The sequence below is a fragment of the Electrona antarctica genome (assembly GCF_951216825.1).
Source record: "Electrona antarctica genome assembly, chromosome: 9".
Lineage (NCBI taxonomy): Eukaryota > Metazoa > Chordata > Actinopteri > Myctophiformes > Myctophidae > Electrona > Electrona antarctica.
The window spans coordinates 26,191,162-26,214,967 of record NC_136790.1 but is presented as its reverse complement, the minus strand read 5'-3'; the positions used below and the strand labels follow the sequence as shown (position 1 = coordinate 26,214,967).

At 47.6% G+C, this 23,806-nt stretch overlaps 1 protein-coding gene across 3 annotated transcripts in view; it reads left to right on the top strand.

Moving 5' to 3' along the window:
• Positions 1–23,806, top strand: part of zbtb40 (zinc finger and BTB domain containing 40) — a gene marked incomplete at its 5' end in the record, with an annotated part of 48,833 nt that overhangs the window by 11,070 nt on the left and 13,957 nt on the right. The window contains one exon of one of the 3 annotated variants that reach the window (XM_079509254.1): positions 16,743–16,877. The exons of 1 other annotated variant lie outside the window; for it this stretch is intronic. Of the gene's footprint in view, positions 1–16,742; positions 16,908–23,806 lie in introns of those variants that run through there. One more of the 3 variants, XM_079509252.1, reaches the window with a different exon arrangement.

Here is a 23,806-nt window from a genome sequence, read left to right as displayed (position 1 = left end):
TCTGTAGTATGGACACCGTCTTGACTTGTAATCTGCAATGACTTCCTTTGTGATTGCCTCCTACCCATTTTGACGCTTGGAATAAAGAATTCAGAAATACAATCTGTAACAAAACAACCTAATACATCTGCAACTATTTTTTTATTTTCTATTTTATTTTTGAAATAGACACAAGTAGCCTACTGTAGCTATTTGAAATAGGCTGGCTATAAAAGCGCCAATCACATTATAATTTTAATATAATTATATATATTTGCATATTGATAAAGAGGTAGGCAGGCTATGGCAATAGCTGGCTATTGGGTCTGCCTAAGGAGTAGTCGAGGCTAAACAGCACAAACCACATTACAGACACAGAGAACGCGCGTCTCCGCTATATAATTATAGGAACTGGAAGCAACAACGATCTCATTCGAAAACATCGCGCGCTGCAGCTACAGTAAATTTATGATTTAATAATAATTACCAGGCCACATTGGGACTGTTTCTGCACGACGACGTCTTATTATGTTCCCTTTCCCTCTCGGAGACCTTCCCAATGCATTGGGCCACTCGTTCCTGCAGAATCGTGCCCATCCCAGGGTTGCAATATCCACCAATCAAATTGATGAGAAGGTGCTCCGTGCAAATTAAACGACATGTGATGATGATTACATACAATAAGCCTATGAGGTTAAAATGTCCATGAACTGATTGTTTTCTTAGATGTGCCGTGTACGCAGACAACGCAGTTCACGATATGCTTCGTCCATAATAAACATATGCCAGTGAGTGGGCTATGCGAATAATGCGATGTCCTTAATTGCTATTTACAGTTTACAGCCTAGCCTTATTATTTAAATCAGATGATGATATGAATGTTGACATGTCATGTCAATACGATATGCCTGCGCTGCACCGTATGACTCTTGCGTGACTTGCGTCATATCATCACACGCTGGTGCATGGTGCGCCCAATAGCCTATGTGCTGTGGTGGAAATCATAAATTACTGTAGGCCGTGGATACACCCGCTATGTAAGATGGGACATGTAGTCTGTGCGAATTCGCATATGTTTAATTTATCGGTAGGCTATGTTTTGCTGAATGATAGCCCGATTTAATAATATAACCATATCTATTTCTAGTTCATGATGACAATTATTTTCTACTCTGTGTGACTGTGTCTCATAGGAGGGCTGTGGGAAGTTCACAAATCCATCCACAGTAACATCATTGATGATGGGGAATCGAAGCTAATAGAAACTGCAGGCTTTCTATTCCTGAAAAGTTGCAATGCGAAAATGGAAGCCATATCGTACTCACGATAATACAAATCTAAATAAATTTAAAAAATCACACCCGTGTGAAATGAGGGGCGCTCTTGTCATCGTACATCAATTTATGTTAGCGGACATTTTACATTGCTACTTAAGGTACATTTGTGGTCCCTTAATTGGCCAAGCACTCAACATGTGATTGGTTAGCCGATCAATGTCAATGGCATTTAATGTTTTGATGTTTAATTTACGTTATATAGCGGAATTATCAGCTTATCATCATACATCATCATGCATCATCTCATACTGGCCAATCAGAATGCCTGTTGCCCTGGGCCGTGGCTCAGCGGTCCAGGCACCTTGGCTGGTAATCCAGTCTGGCAGTGTGCCGCGGGTTCAACTCCCGATCCTGTCGCTGACGGCCTTTACTGCATGTCACCCCCCATCTCTCTCCACATTTACTGTCAGCCTATAGGCTACTGTCTATCCCTCCATAAATAAAATAAAGGCGAAAGCCACAAAAAATCATCATATGACGTACATTTTCCCTTCAATGTCAATGGCGTTTAATTTCTCCATTCATTGTCAATGGCAAATCTTGAGACGTGTGGGGACAAATGCTGTAGGTCTATATATGACGTAAGTTTTCCCTTCAATGTCAATGGCGTTTAATGTTTTAATGTTTAATTTACGTCATATTTAGCGGAATTATCAGCTTTTATCATCATACTGTACATCATCATGCATCATCTCATACAGGCCAATCAGAATGCCTGTTGCCTGTGATTGGTTAGCTGATTTTCTCGTTTACCAAAACACGCTCATGCACGTTTTTCATGCCTGGAAATGCCAAAACGTGCGCATGCGCGTTTTTCATGCCTGGAAATGCCAAAACGCACACATGCGCGTTTTTCATGCCTGGAAATGCCAAAACGCGCAAATGCGCGTTTTTCATGCCTGGAAATGCCAAAACACGCGCACGCGCGTTTTTCATGCCTGGAAATGCCAAAACGCGTGCACGCGCGTTTTTCATGCCTAGAAATGCCAAAACGCGCAAATGCAAGTTTTTCATGCCTGGAAATGCCTAAACGCGCAAATGCGCATTTTTCATGCAAGCAAGACACTCCCTCGGGTCGTGGGCGATACGCACGCCGAGTTTAAAGTCGGACGGTCTGGCAGTTCTCGATGCAAGCTGGAAATGATGTAAATAGGGAATGCATGCCCCATCCTGTTATGCAATACCAGTTGTCAGAGTATCCGTTGTAACTGTCTGCAATCTGGGATCACTGACTATGAAAATGGACTCACTAATCAAATGGAAGGTGTGGGGAATTTGCCAAGCTTAGGCTAGGGTTGCCATGGCAAACAATTGGCTTGTTTGGCCTGTGCCAGAGCCTACAATGGGCTTATCAGCGGTGGTTCTGGACAACTGACTATCCAACCAACTCGACACCATGCACTCAACTCCCTCAGGTCTTCTGTATGTGTTTGATACGTGAACCACAGACGTACATACGTAGCTTACAGAGATTCCATGCATTTATTGTAATAAGACGTGGCCTACCTCAAGAAGAAGTGTGGTTATGGCAGTGACATATCTAATCGCCATGGAAAAGCAGAAACTCTGATGGTGACATCACACATTACTTGTTAGGGGTCAATTCCGTTTAGGTCGAAAGGGCGAAGTTCGGGCTTGAACCAAACGCTGGCTCACAAGAGTTCTGTAGTCTTGAAGATGGGTAAGAGATTGAACCTAGTCGTGAAGTTAAGGAGGACGATAAGGAGAAAGGCTTTACCAGCCCTAAAGAAAACGTAATATTCCGACAAAGCTATTGCTGATGAACATTGCCTTAAAACAAGGGGAGGATGATGTAACGGTTAGCTCGACGTTACATCACCCTTGACATTACTAATGGTGTGTATATATAGAGCCTCCCAACCTAACATTACCATTCAAACATAGGTGTGAGGAGGTGGTCAATTGAGATTAGTATCAAATAATCTATAATGGAAGTCTCCAGGGACCAGCAGACAACGATGACTACACAGACCATTACAGTCAGAAAGCCAAGGGGGTTAAGGAATAAGGTAGAGGATGAAGAGAAACAGCTGGAAGAGCGGGAAAGGAAATTGAAGGCTTGGCAAAATGATTTAGATGAGCAGGAGGTGGAATTTAAACAGCTGCAAACTGAACTTGAAATGAGGGAGGAGACAGCTAGGGCCTTGATAAAGGAGGTGGAGCAGAGGAAGAAGAAGGTTGAGGAGAGGGAGAACAAAGTGAAGGATGTCATGGGAGAAGCTGACCTTGAAACACAGAAAGATCAGACACCTAGCCCTACTGCCGTAAATAGGAGTCCACCTATGCCAGTTTGGGAAAGGATGCAGGGGGAAGCAGAGGAGAATAAAGCACTGTTTGTGGGACACATCCCTCACACTGTAGATAAGGCTGAGCTCATGGAGTACTTTCAGCAGTTTGGTAGAGTCCAGGAACTCGTTATCAAGAGTGGGAAGCAGCACCCTAACTTTAGCTTTATATCGTTTGAAGACTCAAGGACTGTACAGCAGATCCTTAATAAGAGGCCCATATGGTTACATGGTAAGTTTCATCTCAACGTGGAGGAGATGAGACCTAGGCCAACGAGGAAGGGAGTAGTTCCACGTGGCCCACCAACCCATGTTTCAGGTCAGGATGAGAAATCTGTGGTGACTTCTAGCCCTGGACCCTCAGCAGAGGCAGAGAACGTGGCAACGCCTACAATGTCTACAGCCATTGAAGAAAATCGACTGAAAGCTTTGGGACATGATCTAGATGAGCAAGAGGTGACGGGGATAGAAATGGAGCCTGATGAGAAGAGGGAGGAGGAGAAAGTCGAGGCCATGCTGAAGGAGGTGGAGAGGGAGAGCAACGTGAGTGAGAGTGAGGACATTGTGGACACTCCTGCTGTCCTTGAAACACAGAAAGATCCGATACCCGAAGGCCGTCCAGCTGTAAATATGGTACGCAGGCCAGTGTGGGAAAGAAAGCAGCAGGGAGAGGCAAAAGCCAACAACCCCACCACCCACCAACTGTTTGTGGGAAACATCCCTCAAAATGTGGACAAGACTGAGCTCATAGGGTTCTTTGAGCAGTTTGGTAAAGTCCTGGAACTCAATATCAAGAAAGGGGGTAAGAAAAACGCTAACTTCAGCTTTGTGTCGTTTGATGATTCTGAACCCGTACAGCGAATTCTCAATGAGAAGTATATAATGTTCCGTGGTAACTGTCTGAATGTGGAAGAGATGAAAACTAGGTTGCCAAGAAGGGGCCCACCGACCCATGTACAGAAACGTAGTTTTTATAACAGACAGATTGCGGAACCGGACCAGGAGGAGAAATCTACTGTGACTGATAGCCCTGGATCCTCAGGGGAGGCAGAGAAGGCGGCAAGAGAAGAGGTAGAAGAAAAGAGACCACCACTACCAATAGCTTTGGGACACAATCTAGATGCAGTTGTGGACCAGGAGGAGGACAAATCTGCTGTGATAGCTACCCCTGGACCCTTGCCGGAAGCTGAGAAGGTGGAAAAGCCTACAGCCATGGTGGAAGAGGAGAGCAGACTGCCAAAGGTTTTGGCATTCATGGAGATGGAAATTAATCATGCTGAGAAGCAGGAGATTGAGGTGGTGGAGATGGAAATTAATCATCCTGAGAAGCAGGAGATTGAGGTGGGGGAGACCAAGAAGGTGAGTGAGAAGTACATTCACAACACCCCTGTCCCTGAAACACCAAGAGATCAGAGACCTGGAGGCCGTACAGCTGTACATATGGGAACCAGGCCAGTGAGGGAACGAAAGCAAGGAGATGTCAACAAACCCACCATCCACCAACTGTTTGTGGGAAACATCCCTCACGACGTGGACAAGGCTGAACTCACAGAGTTGTTTGAGCAGTTTGGTAAAGTCATGCATGTCATTATAAAGAAAAGTTCAAAGCACCCTAACTTTGGCTTTGTGGGATTTGAAGACTTGGAAACTGTAAAGCAGATCCTCAGTAAGAGGTTCATACTGTTCCGTGATAACAGGCATCTTAACGTGGAGGCGATGAAAACTAGGTCAGCATGGAAGGGAAGTCCACGGGGCCCACCAACCCATGCACAGAAAGCTAGCTTTGATGGAAGGCAGGATGGACGACAGGAGGCGCATGAGAAGTTTGTGGCGACTGCCATGCCAGGACCCTTGGCAGAGATTGTGGAACTGGCGACACACAGCTGAGAGGATAGCCCACAAAAAAAACACACACACAAAAAGGGTCACAGGCAAGGAGGAGGATGTAAGAGTGAACGAGAGGTGGCGGCACAACTGAAATTAGGAATGACAAGTCTGAGTTGGAGGGAATCCTCTTGTCGCTAAATCCTGAAGCCAAGCCCTTACAGGGAGGGATACATAAAAAAAGGTTTTGGCTATAGAATGATCTATATTCTATGTAAAAAGATGGGGTCTAATGATTGACTTCATAAGGCCAGTCAGTCTATGACATAAATCATCTATGACGCCAGTCACCTCCATATTTGGGCAAAGTTTCGGCCCAATCCAACCTTCATTGATTTCCAGTATATAAATTGAAAATTCTAAAAAGTAAAAGAATGTGGGAATTAATTCTGCACACCTGAAAAAATAAATCACACGGGTGTGATTTTTCACTAAAACAGTGGAAGTAGTAGCATATGTGTTTGTGTCTGTGTGACATGTGTGCGACCGATTAGCATGAAACGTTTCATGCATGTAGGAAGTACCTCCACCAAATGTGTCAATGAGGAAATGACGTGAATTGGTGTGTCATCATTTCCACCACATATGTTGTCACTTCTTCTGTTCACTTTCTGGAGTCATTTTGATATTCTATACACAATTCGATATAGAGTCCATGCATTCAATACTAAACCTAGAATGTTTCCTATGAAGTTTTTTTTTGTTGATTTGTATTCAATGATGTGTAGTGTAGTGTATGTGTAGAATCCATTTATTGTGAAACCACCTGAAAACTAGACGACCTGACCTAGCCCTAGTCATACTGACAGCCTAGCCTGATTGGCTCCTCTGGCCAATGGGACAGCAAGCAACGCCATGCCAACGGCATCCAATGCCATCCATGCACTTTTTGATTGATTGATTGATTGAAAAATGTATTAACAGTTTGCAGAATTACAGTACATTTCAAGCACAAACTCAATACAAAGGCTGTTAACTGTGAGTGGACGACCCAATTAAGCATTACACTTGTTTCCAATAGGGTCCACACACGCATCTCTGGCCAAGGGGATAGCAAGCAACGGCAAGCAAGGGCGAAATCCAAAAGACCCGACCGCCGTGTCAGTCGGCTGATCGGCCGGTCGGTCGGTAGTCTGACGGGTCGGTCGGTAAGTCCGACGGTCGGTCGGTATTGATTGATTGATTGAAGAATTTATTAACAGTTTGCAGAATTACAGTACATTTCAAGCACAAACTCAATACAAAGGCTGTTAACTGTGAGTGGACGACCCAATTAAGCATTACACTTGTTTCCAACAGGGTCCACCATGTTCAAATCATCAAAACATTTAGAGACGTACAAATAGACACTTCTATAGACAGAACAGGAATTCATCAAAAAGGAGGTAAAAAGGGAAAAGAAATATATACAGTGAGGGGAAAAAAGGGGGGGGCGGGGGGGGGATTCAGATTTTACGGGGGCCAGTTTCGAATTGCAGCCATCCGTAGGTGCCCTTTGAGAGCGGTTTTGAAGGAGTCAAGGGATTCGCATGTCTTAATGACAGTTGGTAGGGCGTTCCACATTTTGGTGGCATAGGAGCGAAAAGAATTTAGTCCCTTGTTTGTGCCGAATCTGGGTTGTACATGCCAGCCTGGCATGCAGAGCCGGATTTACCTTGCTGAGGGCCCCCGGGCTGGAGCAAATTTGAGGGCCCCCCTTGGGGCGCGCGGCGCAGCCGCGCGGCGCAGCCGCGCGGCCTGCGATTCGGCCTCGCGGCACAGCCGCGAGGCCGAAAAAAATTTGGGCTATTTTGTTTTCATTTTGGGGTACCCAGGCCCCTAAAAAGAGAGGCAGGCAGGCAGGCAGGCAGGCAGGCAGGCAGGCAGGCAGACAGGCAGGCAGGCAGACAGACTAGTCGCTGTCCATGGTGCTGAATGAATGCAGCCACTAGTAGGCAATAGTGCACTAATGCAGTTTTACAGCAGCTCTCTCTCAATGAACCATAATACAACTAAATACAATAACTATACACACATTTCACTTGAATTGGTCAATTGGATTTCAATACTTTAGTTATAAAAAAAAAAAAAAAAAAAAAAAAATATATATAATTTTTTTTTTTTTTATTATTATTTTTTTCGGGGGCCCCTCTAGTCGTGGGCCCCCGGGCTTCAGCCCACCCTAGCCCAACGGTAAGTCCGGCTCTGCTGGCATGTATGTCGCATGCCAGCCTGGGACAGAGGCTACAAGCCAACGGCATCCATGCACACACGCACACACCATCGGTTCCATCGTGACGAGTGGACAGTTTGCAAATGCGACTCCTACTAGCCTCGGTCCCAGGCTGGACTCCTACATGCATTAAGCCATTAACGTTGGTCCGGCTGGTTTCGTTTTGTCCAAGCGATTATGTGAAACAGCATGGCTGCGCCTTCAGTTGGCTTCTACCAAAACAAACACATTGTACTTTTGCACACATGGAAAGCGACACCATGGAATAGGCCTATAGAACAGTTTCCCTGTGCTGCTGTGCAAACAACGGCCACGACTCCGCGAGGTAGCCACACAGACACATACATGTTACTAAAATAATAATAATAATAATAATAATAATAATAATAATAATAATAATAATAATAATAATAACAATTAAAGTGGTGTTCACAGCAGGTTGTTTCAATGGTAAGAAACTATGGCCCGTATACAAACTAGTGCCGGTGCACCCGGCAGGGAACACTTCCCATAGTTCATCCGGAGCGTGAACACGCGCCACTGCTTTTCGTGAACCTGTCTTTGTTTACAACATTTTGTCAACGGGGGGCAGCAGAGAGCCATAGTCTAGCCTACTCCAGCCTAGAAAGGACTTTCTATGGGGTCCAACACTTAAGTGTGGTTCGGGGACCCCCTGGGATCCTTGATAGGTTTCGATGGGGTCCAACGCTGGTTATCAAAGTGTGGTTCGGGGACCCCCATGGGGTCCTTGATGGGTCTCGATGGGGTCCAACGCTGGTTATCAAAGTGTGGTTCGGGGACCCCCATGGGGTCCTTGATGGGTCTCGATGGGGTCCAACGCTGGTTATCAAAGTGTGGTTCGGGGACCCCCATGGGGTCCTTGATGGGTCTCGATGGGGTCCAACGCTGGTTATCAAAGTGTGGTTCGGGGACCCCCAGGGGTCCTTGATGGGTCTCGATGGGGTCCAACGCTGGTTATCAAAGTGTGGTTCGGTTACCCCATGGGGTCCTTGATGGGTCTCGATGGGGTCCAACGCTGGTTATCAAAGTGTGGTTCAGGGACCCCATGGGGTCCTTGATGGGTCTCGGTGGGGTCCAACGCTGGTTAACAAAGTGTGGTTCGGGGACCCCATGGGGTCCTTGATGGGTCTCGATGGGGTCCAACGCTGGTTATCAAAGTGTGGTACGGGGACCCCCTGGGGTCCTTGATGGGTCTCGATGGGGTCCAACGCTGGTTATCAAAGTGTGGTTCGGGGACCCCATGGGGTCCTTGATGGGTCTCGATGGGGTCCAACGCTGGTTATCAAAGTGTGGTTCGGGGACCCCCTGGGGTCCTTGATGGGTCTCGATGGGGTCCAACGCTGGTTATCAAAGTGTGGTTCGGGGACCCCCTGGGGTCCTTGATGGGTCTCGATGGGGTCCTTCACTGGTTATCAAAGTGTGGTTCGGGGACCCCATGGGGTCCTTGATGGGTCTCGATGGGGTCCAACACTGGTTATCAAAGTGTGGTTCGGGGACCCCATGGGGTCCTTGATGGGTCTCGATGAGGTCCAACACTGGTTATCAAAGTGTGGTTCGGGGACCCCATGGGGTCCTTGATGGGTCTCGATGAGGTCCAACACTGGTTATCAAAGTGTGGTCCGGGGACCCCCTGGGGTCCTTGATGGGTCTCGATGGGGTCCTTCACTGGTTATCAAAGTGTGGTTCGGGGACCCCTTGGGGTCCTTGATGGGTTTCGATGAGGTCCAACGCTGGTTATCAAAGTGTGGTTCGGGGACCCCATGGGGTCCTTGATGGGTCTCGATGGGGTCCAACGCTGGTTATCAAAGTGTGGTTCGGGGACCCCATGGGGTCCTTGATGGGTCTCGATGGGGTCCGACGCTGGTTATCAAAGTGTGGTTCGGGGACCCCATGGGGTCCTTGATGGGTCTCGATGGGGTCCAACGCTGGTTATCAAAGTGTGGTTCGGGGACCCCATGGGGTCCTTGATGGGTCTCGATGGGGTCCAACGCTGGTTATCAAAGTGTGGTTCGGGGACCCCATGGGGTCCTTGATGGGTCTCGATGGGGTCCAACACTGGTTAGCAAAGTGTGGTTCGGGGACCCCATGGGGTCCTTGATGGGTCTCGATGAGGTCCAACACTGGTTATCAAAGTGTGGTTCGGGGACCCCATGGGGTCCTTGATGGGTCTCGATGGGGTCCTTCACTGGTTATCAAAGTGTGGTTCGGGGACCCTTTGGGGTCCTTGATAGGTTTCGATGAGGTCCAACACTGGTTATCAAAGTGTGGTCCGGGGACCCCCTGGGGTCCTTGATAGGTTTCGATCAGGTCCAACACTGGTTATCAAAGTGTGGTTCGGGGACCCCTTGGGGTCCTTGATGGGTCTCGATGAGGTCCAACACTGGTTATCAAAGTGTGGTTCGGGGACCCCATGGGGTCCTTGATGGGTCTCGATGAGGTCCAACACTGGTTATCAAAGTGTGGTTCGGGGACCCCATGGGGTCCTTGATGGGTCTCGATGAGGTCCAACACTGGGTATCAAAGTGTGGTTCGGGGACCCCATGGGGTCCTTGATGGGTCTCGATGAGGTCCAACACTGGTTATCAAAGTGTGGTTCGGGGACCCCCTGGGGTCCTTGATGGATTTCGATGAGGTCCAACACTGGTTATCAAAGTGTGGTTCGGGGACCCCTTGGGGTCCTTGATGGGTTTCGATGAGGTCCAACACTGGTTATCAAAGTGTGGTTCGGGGACCCCATGGGGTCCTTGATGGGTCTCGATGGGGTCCAACGCTGGTTATCAAAGTGTGGTTCGGGGACCCCATGGGGTCCTTGATGGGTCTCGATGGGGTCCAACGCTGGTTATCAAAGTGTGGTTCGGGGACCCCATGGGGTCCTTGATGGGGTCCAACGCTGGTTATCAAAGTGTGGTTCGGGGACTCCATGGGGTCCTTGATGGGTCTCGATGGGGTCCAACACTGGTTAGCAAAGTGTGGTTCGGGGACCCCATGGGGTCCTTGATGGGTCTCGATGAGGTCCAACACTGGTTATCAAAGTGTGGTTCGGGGACCCCATGGGGTCCTTGATGGGTCTCGATGGGGTCCTTCACTGGTTATCAAAGTGTGGTTCGGGGACCCCTTGGGGTCCTTGATAGGTTTCGATGAGGTCCAACACTGGTTATCAAAGTGTGGTCCGGGGACCCCCTGGGGTCCTTGATGGGTCTCGATGAGGTCCAACACTGGTTATCAAAGTGTGGTTCGGGGACCCCATGGGGTCCTTGATGGGTCTCGATGGGGTCCTTCACTGGTTATCAAAGTGTGGTTCGGGGACCCCTTGGGGTCCTTGATAGGTTTCGATGAGGTCCAACACTGGTTATCAAAGTGTGGTTCGGGGACCCCATGGGGTCCTTGATGGGTCTCGATGGGGTCCAACGCTGGTTATCAAAGTGTGGTTCGGGGACCCCATGGGGTCCTTGATGGGTCTCGATGGGGTCCAACGCTGGTTATCAAAGTGTGGTTCGGGGACCCCATGGGGTCCTTGATGGGGTCCAACGCTGGTTATCAAAGTGTGGTTCGGGGACTCCATGGGGTCCTTGATGGGTCTCGATGGGGTCCAACACTGGTTAGCAAAGTGTGGTTCGGGGACCCCATGGGGTCCTTGATGGGTCTCGATGAGGTCCAACACTGGTTATCAAAGTGTGGTTCGGGGACCCCATGGGGTCCTTGATGGGTCTCGATGGGGTCCTTCACTGGTTATCAAAGTGTGGTTCAAGGACCCCTTGGGGTCCTTGATAGGTTTCGATGAGGTCCAACACTGGTTATCAAAGTGTGGTCCGGGGACCCCCTGGGGTCCTTGATAGGTTTCGATGAGGTCCAACACTGGTTATCAAAGTGTGGTTCGGGGACCCCTTGGGGTCCTTGATAGGTTTCGATGAGGTCCAACACTGGTTATCAAAGTGTGGTTCGGGGACCCCATGGGGTCCTTGATGGGTCTCGATGGGGTCCTTCACTGGTTATCAAAGTGTGGTTCGGGGACCCCATGGGGTCCTTGATGGGTCTCGATGGGGTCCTTCAATGGTTATCAAAGTGTGGTTTGGGGACCCCCTGGGGTCCTTGATGGGTTTTGGACATCGTTTATTGCGAAATACCTCGCCATGGTAACGCATAATGGAAATATTTTGATAAGCACACCATTCCTGGCTGAGCCACACGTGTTTGCCTGCATGGCAGTCACACAGAAAAAGAATGGTGTACACGGCAGGCTAATAGAAAACAATCCCACCCGTGTGAAGAGAAGCTCTTATCACGGACAAGTCTATTACAGCCATTAAAGTCTAGAAATGTTCATGTAAAACTATTGGCCGTGCACACAGTGGCTATTCCCAAGTGCCTAGTACAGCTTAATGGAGCCTATTAAAGTCTAGTACCGCCTAGTACACCCTATTCTAGCCTATTCCAGCCTGTTCCAGCCTAGTACAGCCATCTAAATACCCCCCCCCCCCCCCCATCCTAGTCTATTCTCCCACTAGGTTGGACTAGGCTAGACGTGGGTGTACATGGCTGTCCTAGACTCTACTGGGCTCTAATGTTGTTTTTGGCTCTAGTAGACTGTACTAGGCTGTACTAGGGTATATTAGGCTTTACAAAAGCCTAGAAATGTTCCATTTACAACTATTGTCCGTGCACACAAACTCATGTACAAACTATTGCCTGCTTACGCAGTGGTTAACCTCAAGTGCGTGAACTACATGGCTGACAAGAGCCTGGTACAGCCTAATAGGGCCTATTAGACACCACATTCTAGCCTATTCCAGCCTGATCCAGTCTAGTATAGCCTAGTACAGCCACCAAAATACCCCTCTCTCCAAGTCTATTCTCCCACTAGGCTGGACTAGGCTCTGCTGGGCTCTAATAGGCTGTTTTTGGCTCTAGTAGACTGTGCTAGGCTGTACTAGGGTCTATTAGGCTGTACGAGGCAGTAAAGTACTATACCTAGAAATGTTCATGTAAAACTATTGGCCGTGCACACTAACTCCTGTAAAAACTATTGCCCGTGTACACAGTGGTTATTCCCAAGTGCAAGGAAATACAGGGCTGACAAGAGCCTAGTACAGCCTAGTACACCCTATTCTAGCCTATTCCGGCCTGATCCAGCCTAGTATAGCCTAGTACAGCCATCTAAATACCCCTCTCTCCAAGTCTATTCTCCCACTAGGTTGGACTAGGCTAGACGTGGGTGTACATGGCTGTACTAGACTCTACAAGGCTCTAATAGGCTGTTTTTGACTCTAGTAGACTGTGCTAGGCTGTACTAGGGTATATTAGGCTTTACAAGGCAGTAAAGTACAAAAGCCTAGAAATGTTCCATGTACAACTATTGTCCGAGCACACAAACTCATGTAAAAACTATTGCCTGTGTACGCAGTGGTTAACCTCAAGTGCGTGGAACTACAGGGCTGACAAGAGCCTGGTACAGCCTAATAGGGCCAATTAGAGTCCAGTGCAGCCTAGTACACTGCATTCTAGCCTATTCCAGCCTGATCCAGCCTAGTATAGCCTAGTACAGCCACCAAAATCCCCCCTCTCCAAGTCTATTCTCTCACTAGGCTGGACTAGGCTAGATGTGGGTGTACATGACTGTCCTAGACTCTACTGGGCTCTAATATGCTGTTTTTGGCTCTAGTAGACTGTGCTAGTTTGTACTAGGGTCTATTAGGCTGTACGAGGCAGTAGAGTACTATATCCTAGAAATGTTCATGTAAAACTATTGGCCATGCACACACACTCCTGTAAAAACTATTGGCCGTGTACACAGTGGTTATTCCCAAGTGTGAGGAACTACAGGGCTGACAAGAGCCTAGTACAGCCTAATGGAGCCTATTAGAGTCTAGTACAGCGTAGTACACCCTAGTCTAGCCGGATCAAGCGTAGTATAGCCTAGTACAGCCATATAACTTCCCCCCCTCTCCTAGTCTATTCTCCACACTAGGCTAGACGTGGGTATACTAGGCTGTACTAGACTACTGGGCTCTAATAGGCTGTATTCAGCTCTAGTAGGCTGGACTAGGCTCTATTAGGCTGTACGAGACATTACTGTACTATAGCCTATTGGCCGTGCACACAAACATATGTAAAAACTATTGCCCGTGTACACAGTGGTTCATTTCAAGTGTGAGGAGCTACAGGGCTGACAAGAGCCTAGTACAGCCTATTAGAGTCCAGTACAGCGTAGTACACCCTAGTCTAGCCTATTCCAGCAGGATCAAGCATAGTATAGCCTAATACAGCCTGTACTAGGCTCTATTAGGCTGTAGGAGACATTACTGTACTATAGCCTATGTAAAACTATTGGCCGTGCACCCAAACTCATGTAAAAACTATGGCCTGTGTACACAGTGGTTCATCTCAAGCGTGAGGGCCTAATGTAGCCTATTATAGTCCAGTACAGCCTAGTAGACCCTATTCTAGCCTTTCCCAACCAGATCCAGCCTAGTATAGCCATCTAACTGTGCGTGCGTGCGTGCGTGCGTGCGTGCGTGCGTGCGTGCGTGCGTGCGTGCGTGCGTGCGTGTAAAATATAGTCTAGTACAGCCGTACACCCTAGTCTAGTAGTCTAGCCTATTCCAGCTGGAGAAACACCACAAAAGGCTTTGGTCAGGCTCTGCCAGTGGACCTAATTAGCCTAAGTCCCCTCACCTGTAGAATTCCCAGCCTCTGCCTCAGCCAATTGATTGCCATGGCAACCCCACACCTGCCTGGTTGATTACTTAACCAGTACACTTTTCACAGTCAGTTTTCACTAGACACAGGCAGACAGGCAGATACAGAGATCTCCATATACATTATGAGTCCAATAAGTACAAGTGGTTCTCAAATGTTTTATTTGTAAGCACCCCCTTAACTCTGAGAGGGTACGAATGGAACCAAATGGACGCTTACAGGTGTAAGGGCAAAGCTACTCTACTCCTCGCACGCACGCACGCACGCACGCACGCACGCACGCACGCACGCACGCACGCACACACACACTTACACACACACACACACACACACACGCACACGTTCAAAACTATTGGCCGTGCACACAAACTCATGTAAAATCTATTGCCTGTGTACACAGTGGTTAATTTCAAGTGTGAGGAGCTACAGGGCTGACAAGAGCCTAGTACAGCCTATTAGAGTCCAGTACAGCGTAGTACACCCTAGTCTAGCCTATTCCAGCAGGATCAAGCATAGTATAGCCTAATACAGCCTGTACTAGGCTCTATTAGGCTGTAGGAGACATTACTGTACTATAGCCTATGTAAAACTATTGGCCGTGCACCCAAACTCATGTAAAAACTATGGCCTGTGTACACAGTGGTTCATCTCAAGCGTGAGGACCTACAGGGCTGACAAGAGCCTAGTACAGCCTAATGGAGCCTATTATAGTCCAGTACAGCCTAGTAGACCCTATTCTAGCCTTTCCCAACCAGATCCAGCCTAGTATAGCCATGTAACTGTGCGTGCGTGCGTGCGTGCGTGCGTGCGTGCGTGCGTGCGTGCGTGCGTGCGTGCGTGCGTGCGTGCGTGTAAAATATAGTCTAGTACAGCCGTACACCCTAGTCTAGTAGTCTAGCCTATTCCAGCTGGAGAAACACCACAAAAGGCTTTGGTCAGGCTCTGCCAGTGGACCTAATTAGCTTAAGTCCCCTCACCTGTAGAATTCCCAGCCTCTGCCTCAGCCAATTGATTGCCATGGCAACCCCACCCTGCCTGGTTGATTACTTAACCAGTACACTTTTCACAGTCAGTTTTCACTAGACACAGGCAGACAGGCAGATACAGAGATCTCCATATACATTATGAGTCCAATAAGTACAAGTGGTTCTCAAATGTTTTATTTGTAAGCACCCCCTTAACTCTGAGAGGGTACGAATGGAACCAAATGGACGCTTACAGGTGTAAGGGTCCATTTGGTTCTCGTAAGGGTCCATTTGGCACACACACACACACACACACACACACACACACACACACACACACACACACACACACACACACAGTTAATGAAGGATCGTCAAGGGTCTACTAGGGTACTTTACTGCCTCGTACAGCCTAATAGACCCTAGTACAGCCTAGCACAGTCTACTAGAACCGAAAACAGCCTATTAGAGCCTAGTAGTCTAGTACAGCCATGTACACCCACGTCTAGCCTAGTCCAGCCTAGTGGGAGAATAGACTTGGAGAGTGGGGTATTTGTGTCTGTACTAGGCTATACTAGGTTGGATCAGGCTAGAATGGGGTGTACTAGGCTGTGCTAGACTCTAATAGCCTCTATTAGGCTGTACTAGGCTCTTGTCAGCCCTGTATTTCCTCGCACTTGGGAATAACCACTATGTACACGGGCAATCGTTTTTAAAGGAGTTAGTGTGCACGGCCAAAAGTTTTACATGAACATTTCTAGGTATAGTACTTTACTGCCTCATACAGCTTAATAGACCCTAGTACAGCCTAGCACAGTCTACTAGAGCCGAAAACAGCCTATTAAAGCCCAGTAGAGTCTAGTACAGCCATGTACACCCACGTCTAGCCTAGTCCAACCTAGTGGGAGAATAGACTAGGAGAGAGGGGTGTGACACTGCCACATAAAATGTGAAATGTGAAACAATGTATTTCCTGGCCTGGTATGAGTATGAAAGAAAATTAAACATACTGGGGGATAACAGGGGAATATGTTTGTTAAACCAAGGTTGAATATTTAACACTGAAATGTAGTGTACGGATATACAATAATAATGTGTTGTGTGTAATTGAACCATGGTCATCAATTTTCTGTTATGACAAGGTTTGATCACAAGGGGAGCTGTGGGGAAATGTGCGTGAGAAATATTGCCAGGAAACTATAAAAGACCAGGAAGTGAGGCGCCGAGCCTGGGTTCCATTTTGGGCAGTAAGGAGAGAGTTTGGTGTTGCTAGTTTTCTTTGCCAAACAGACTCTTTTAAAGGCCAATACTATGCCAATTCAGAGGTAAAACGCAAAAAATGCCGGTCTGACCGAAGAACTTTGCCAAGGGAAGGAAATAAAGTTTGGTAGGCCAGCTTCTGAGGCTTGGAGCTCTGTCAAACAAACAGGGCTGGTGAACAAAGGACCCAGCGGACCACGCCCGACTTAAAGGTTGGGTGAGCAGCATATATTTTTTCATCTTTCCGGTAAGCAAGGCATTGCCTTTTTGTTTTGTACGTTTTTTGGACTGTCTAAATTGAACAGAAGAGGATCTACAGCAGTTGGATTAATCTGGATACTCTTGATTACTTTTTTTGGGATTACTTTTGGAACACCTTTAAAGGGACATTGCAGGGGATAATTTGAAGGGACTGGAACATTTAATTTACATTTTGAAGGGATTGATTGCCCAGTTTGTATGATTTTGGTTTGATTCGATCTGTAAATATTATAAAGACCAGCCATTTCACCTAAAGGGAAATAGTTTTGCGTTTTCCTTGTGCTCTATATTACTGTTCATTTCCAGTATCTAGATTTACTGTCGCAGGTACAGGACCTTTATTTATTTATTTTATTTTATATAACTCAGACTTATACGCCAATAGGCCTGATTGTTATAGGGGTATTTAGATGGGTATACTAGGATAAACTAGGAGTATATACTAGAATAGGGTGTACTAGGCTGTACTAGGCTCTTGTCAGCCCTGTAGTTCCTCGCACTTGAAATAACCACTGTGTACACGGACAATAGTTTTTACAGGAGTTTGTGTGCATGGCCAATAGTTTTACATGAACATTTCTACGCTATAGTACTGTACTGCGTTGTACAGCCTAATATACCCTAGTACAGCCTAGCACAGTCTACTTGAGCCGAAAACAGCCTATTAGAGGCCAGTAGAGTCTAGTACAGCCATGTACACCCACGTCTAGCCTAGTCCAACCTAGTGGGAGAATAGACTAGGGGAGAGGGGTATTTAGATGGCTATACTAAGATATACTAGGCTGGATCAGGCTGGAAAGGGCTAGAATAGGGTGTACTAGGCTGTACTAGGCTCTTGTCAGCCCTGTAGTTCCTCGCACTTGAAATAACCACTGTGTACACGGACAATAGTTTTTACAGGAGTTTGTGTGCATGGCACACACACACACACAAACAAACAAACAAACAAACAAACAAACAAACAAACAAACAAACAAACAAACAAACAAACAAACAAACAAACAAACAAACAAACAAACAAACAAACAAACAAACACACACACACACAGTTAATGAAGGATCGTCAAGGGTCTACTAGGGTACTTTACTGCCTCGTACAGCCTAATAGACCCTAGTACAGCCTAGCACAGTCTACTAGAACCGAAAACAGCCTATTAGAGCCTAGTAGTCTAGTACAGCCATGTACACCCACGTCTAGCCTAGTCCAGCCTAGTGGGAGAATAGACCTGGAGAGTGGGGTATTTGTGTCTGTACTAGGCTATACTAGGTTGGATCAGGCTAGAATGGGGTGTACTAGGCTGTGCTAGACTCTAATAGCCTCTATTAGGCTGTACTAGGCTCTTGTCAGCCCTGTAGTTCCTCGCACTTGAAATAACCACTGTGTACACGGGCAATAGTTTTTACATGACTTTGTGTGCACGGCCAATAGTTTTACATGAACATTTCTACGCTATAGTACTGTGCCTCGTACAGCTGAATAGACCCTAGTACAGCCTAGCACAGTCTACTAGAGCCGAAAACAGCCTATTAGAGGCCAGTAGAGTCTAGTACAGCCTTGTACACACACGTCCAGCCTAGTGGGAGAATAGACTTGGAGAGGGGGGTATTTTGGTGGCTGTACTAGGCTATACTAGGTTGGATCAGGCTGGAAAATGCTAGAATGGGGTGTACTAGGCTGTGCTAGACTCTAATAGCCTCTATTAGGCTGTACTAGGCTTTTGTCAGCCCTGTAGTTCCTCGCACTTGGGAATAACCACTGTGTACACAGGCAATAGTTTTTACAGGAGTTTGTGTGCACGGCCAATAGTTTTACATGAACATTTCTAGGCTATAGTACTTTACTGCCTCGTACAGCCTAATAGAGCCTAGTACAGTCTGCTAGAGATGGAAACAGCCTATTGGAGCCCAGTAGAGTCTAGTACAGCCTTGTACACCCACGTTTAGCTTAATCCAGCCTAGTGGGAGAATAGACTAGGAGGGGGGGTATTTAGATGGCTGTACTAGGCTATACTAGGCTACATCAGGCTGGAATAGGCTAGAATAGGGTGTACTAGACTCTTGTCAGCCCTGCAGTTCCTCGCACTTGAAATAACCACTGTGTACACGGGCAATAGTTTTTACAGTAGTTTGTGTGCACGGCCAATAGTTTGACATGAACATTTCTACGCTATAGTACTGTGGCTTGTACAGCATAATAGACCCTAGTACAGCCTAGCACAGTCTACTAGAGCCGAAAACAGCCTATTAGAGGCCAGTAGAGTCTAGTACAGCCTTGTACACACACGTCCTGCCTAGTCCAGCCTAGTGGGAGAATAGACTTGGAGAGGGGGGTATTTTGGTGGCTGTAATAGGCTATACTAGGTTGGATCAGGCTGGAAAAGGCTAGAATGGGGTGTAGTAGGCTGTGCTAGACTGTAATAGCCTCTATTAGGCTGTACTAGGCTCTTGTCAGCCCTGTAGTTCCTCGCACTTGGGAATAACCACTGTGTACACGGGCAATAGTTTTTACAGGAGTTTGTGTGCACGGCCAATAGTTTTACATGAACATTTCTAGGCTATAGTACTTTACTGCCTCGTACAGCCTAATAGACCCTAGTACAGCCTAGCACAGTCTACTAGAGCCGGAAAACAGCCTATTAGAGGCCAGTAGAGTCTAGTACAGCCATGTACACCCACGTCTAGCCTAGTCCAGCCTAGTGGGAGAATAGACTTGGAGGGGGGGGTATTTTGGTGGCTGTACTAGGCTATACTAGGTTGGATCAGGCTGGAAAAGGCTAGAATGGGGTGTACTAGGCTGTGCTAGACTGTAATAGCCTCTATTAGGCTGTACTAGGCTCTTGTCAGCCCTGTAGTTCCTCGCACTTGGGAATAACCACTGTGTACACGGGCAATAGTTTTTACAGGAGTTTGTGTGCACGGCCAATAGTTTTACATGAACATTTCTAGGCTATAGTACTTTACTGCCTCGTACAGCCTAATAGACCCTAGTACAGCCTAGCACAGTCTACTAGAGCCGGAAAACAGCCTATTAGAGGCCAGTAGAGTCTAGTACAGCCATGTACACCCACGTCTAGCCTAGTCCAGCCTAGTGGGAGAATAGACTTGGAGGGGGGGGGGGTATTTTGGTGGCTGTACTAGGCTATACTAGGTTGGATCAGGCTGGAAAAGGCTAGAATGGGGTGTACTAGGCTGTGCTAGACTCTAATAGCCTCTATTAGGCTGTACTAGGCTCTTGTCAGCCCTGTAGTTCCTCGCACTTGGGAATAACCACTGTGTACACGGGCAATAGTTTTTACAGGAGTTTGTGTGCACGGCCAATAGTTTTACATGAACATTTCTAGGCTATAGTACTTTACTGCCTCGTACAGCCTAATAGAGCCTAGTACAGTCTGCCAGAGCCGGAAACAGCCTATTGGAGCCCAGTAGAGTCTAGTACAGCCTTGTACACCCACGTTTAGCTTAATCCAGCCTAGTGGGAGAATAGACTAGGAGGGGGGGGGGGGTATTTAGATGGCTGTACTAGGCTATACTAGGCTACATCAGGCTGGAATAGGCTAGAATAGGGTGTACTAGACTCTTGTCAGCCCTGCAGTTCCTCGCACTTGAAATAACCACTGTGTACACGGGCAATAGTTTTTACAGGAGTTTGTGTGCACGGCCAATAGTTTTACATGAACATTTCTAGGCTATAGTACTTTACTGCCTCGTACAGCCTAATAGAGCCTAGTACAGTCTGCTAGAGCCGAAAACAGCCTATTGGAGCCCAGTAGAGTCTAGTACAGCCTTGTACACCCAAGTTTAGCTTAGTCCAGCCTAGTGGGAGAATAGACTTGGAGAGAGGGGTATTGAGATGGCTGTACTAGGCTATACTAGGTTGGATCGGGCTGGAAAGGGCTAGAATAGGGTGTACTAGGCTGTACTAGACTCTTGTCAGCCCTGTAGTTCCTCGCACTTGAAATAACCACTGTGTACACGGGCAATAGTTTTTACAGGAGTTTGTGTGCACGGCCAATAGTTTTACATGAACATTTCTAGGCTATAGTACTTTACTGCCTCGTACAGCCTAATAGACCCTAGTACAGCCTAGCACAGTCTACTAGAGCCGAAAACAGCCTATTAGAGGCCAGTAGGGTCTGGTACAGCCATGTACACCCACGTCTAGCCTAGTCCAGCCTAGTGGGAGAATATACTAGGAGAGGGGGGTATTTTGGTGGCTGTACTAGATTATACTAGGTTGGATCAGGCTGGAAAAGGCTAGAATGGGGTGTACTAGGCTGTGCTAGACTCTAATAGCCTCTATTAGGCTGTACTAGGCTCTTGTCAGCCCTGTAGTTCCTCGCACTTGGGAATAACCACTGTGTACACGGGCAATAGTTTTTACAGGAGTTTGTGTGCACGGCCAATAGTTTTACATGAACATTTCTACGCTATAGTACTTTACTGCCTCGTACAGCCTAATAGAGCCTAGTACAGTCTGCTAGAGCCGGAAACAGCCTATTGGAGCCCAGTAGAGTCTAGTACAGCCTTGTACACCCACGTTTAGCTTAATCCAGCCTAGTGGGAGAATAGACTAGGAGGGGGGGTATTTAGATGGCTGTACTAGGCTATACTAGGCTACATCAGGCTGGAATAGGCTAGAATAGGGTGTACTAGACTCTTGTCAGCCCTGCAGTTCCTCGCACTTGAAATAACCACTGTGTACACGGGCAATAGTTTTTACAGGAGTTTGTGTGCACGGCCAATAGTTTTACATGAACATTTCTAGGATATAGTACTTTACTGCCTCGTACAGCCTAATAGAGCCTAGTACAGTCTGCTAGAGCCGAAAACAGCCTATTGGAGCCCAGTAGAGTCTAGTACAGCCTTGTACACACAAGTTTAGCTTAGTCCAGCCTAGTGGGAGAATAGACTTGGAGAGAGGGGTATTTAGATGGCTGTACTAGGCTATACTAGGTTGGATCGGGCTGGAAAGGGCTAGAATAGGGTGTACTAGGCTGTACTAGACTCTTGTCAGCCCTGTAGTTCCTCGCACTTGAAATAACCACTGTGTACACGGGCAATAGTTTTTACAGGAGTTAGTGTGCACGGCCAATAGTTTTACATGAACATTTCTAGGCTATAGTACTTTACTGCCTCGTACAGCCTAATAGACCCTAGTACAGCCTAGCACAGTCTACTAGAGCCGAAAACAGCCTATTAGAGGCCAGTAGGGTCTGGTACAGCCATGTACACCCACGTCTAGCCTAGTCCAGCCTAGTGGGAGAATAGACTAGGAGGGGGGGTATTTAGATGGCTATACTAAGCTATACTAGGCTGGATCAGGCTGGAATAGGCTAGAATAGGGTGTACTAGGCTGTACTGGACTCTAATAGACTCTATTAAGCTGTATTATAGGCTCTTGTGAGTCCTGAACCTTTTCGCACTTGGGAATAACCACTGTGTACACAGGCAATAGTTTTTACATGTGTGTGCACGACCAATAGTTTACCAATAGACCAACAAAATATGCTGGACTAGGCTGAACTAGGCTGGACTAGGCTGCTCTGCGTGCGTGCGTGCGTGCGTGCGTGCGTGCGTGCGTGCGTGCGTGCGGGTCCACGGGAGGTCACTATATCAGAAACACTGTTTCCCATAGCATACTGTTGCCCTACAGGACATTACTGTACTATAGTCTATGTAAAACTATTGGCCGTGCACCCAAGCTCATGTAAAAACTATGGCCTGTGTACACACTACAGTGGTTCATCTCAAGCGTGAGGACCTACAGGGCTGACAAGAGCCTAGTAGACCCTATTCTAGCCTTTCCCAGGCTGGACTAGGCTGCTCTAGGCTGGACTAGGCTTCTCAAATCTGGACTAGGCTGGACTAGGCTGGTCTAGGCTGGACTAGGCTGCACTAGGCTGGACTAGGCTGTACTAGGGTGGACTAGGGTGGACTAGGCTGTACTAGGCTGGACTAGGCTGGCCTAGGCTGCACTAGGCTGCACTAGGCTGTACACTACAGTGGTTCATCTCAAGCGTGAGGACCTACAGGGCTGACAAGAGCCTAGTAGACCCTATTCTAGCCTTTCCCAGGCTGGACTAGGCTGCTCTAGGCTGGACTAGGCTTCTCAAGTCTGGACTAGGCTGGACTAGGCTGGTCTAGGCTGGACTAGGCTGCACTAGGCTGGACTAGGCTGTACTAGGGTGGACTAGGCTGTACTATGGCCTGTGTACACACTACAGTGGTTCATCTCAAGCGTGAGGACCTACAGGGCTGACAAGAGCCTAGTAGACCCTATTCTAGCCTTTCCCAGGCTGGACTAGGCTGCTCTAGGCTGGACTAGGCTTCTCAAGTCTGGACTAGGCTGGACTAGGCTGGTCTAGGCTGGACTAGGCTGCACTAGGCTGGACTAGGCTGTACTAGGGTGGACTAGGCTGTACTAGGCTGGACTAGGCTGGCCTAGGCTGCACTAGGATGCACTAGGCTGTCCTAGGGTGGACTAGGCTGTACTAGGCTGTACTAGGCTGCACTAGGCTGTACTAGGCTGTACTAGGCGGGAGGTCACTATATCAGAAACACTGTTTCCCATAGCATACTGTGGCCCTACAGGACATTACTGTACTATAGTCTATGTAAAACTATTGGCCGTGCACCCAAACTCATGTAAAAACTATGGCCTGTGTACACACTACAGTGGTTCATCTCAAGCGTGAGGACCTACAGGGCTGACAAGAGCCTAGTAGACCCTATTCTAGCCTTTCCCAGGCTGGACTAGGCTGCTCTAGGCTGGACTAGGCTTCTCAAGTCTGGACTAGGCTGGACTAGGCTGGTCTAGGCTGGACTAGGCTGCACTAGGCTGGACTAGGGTGGACTAGGCTGTACTAGGCTGGACTAGGCTGGCCT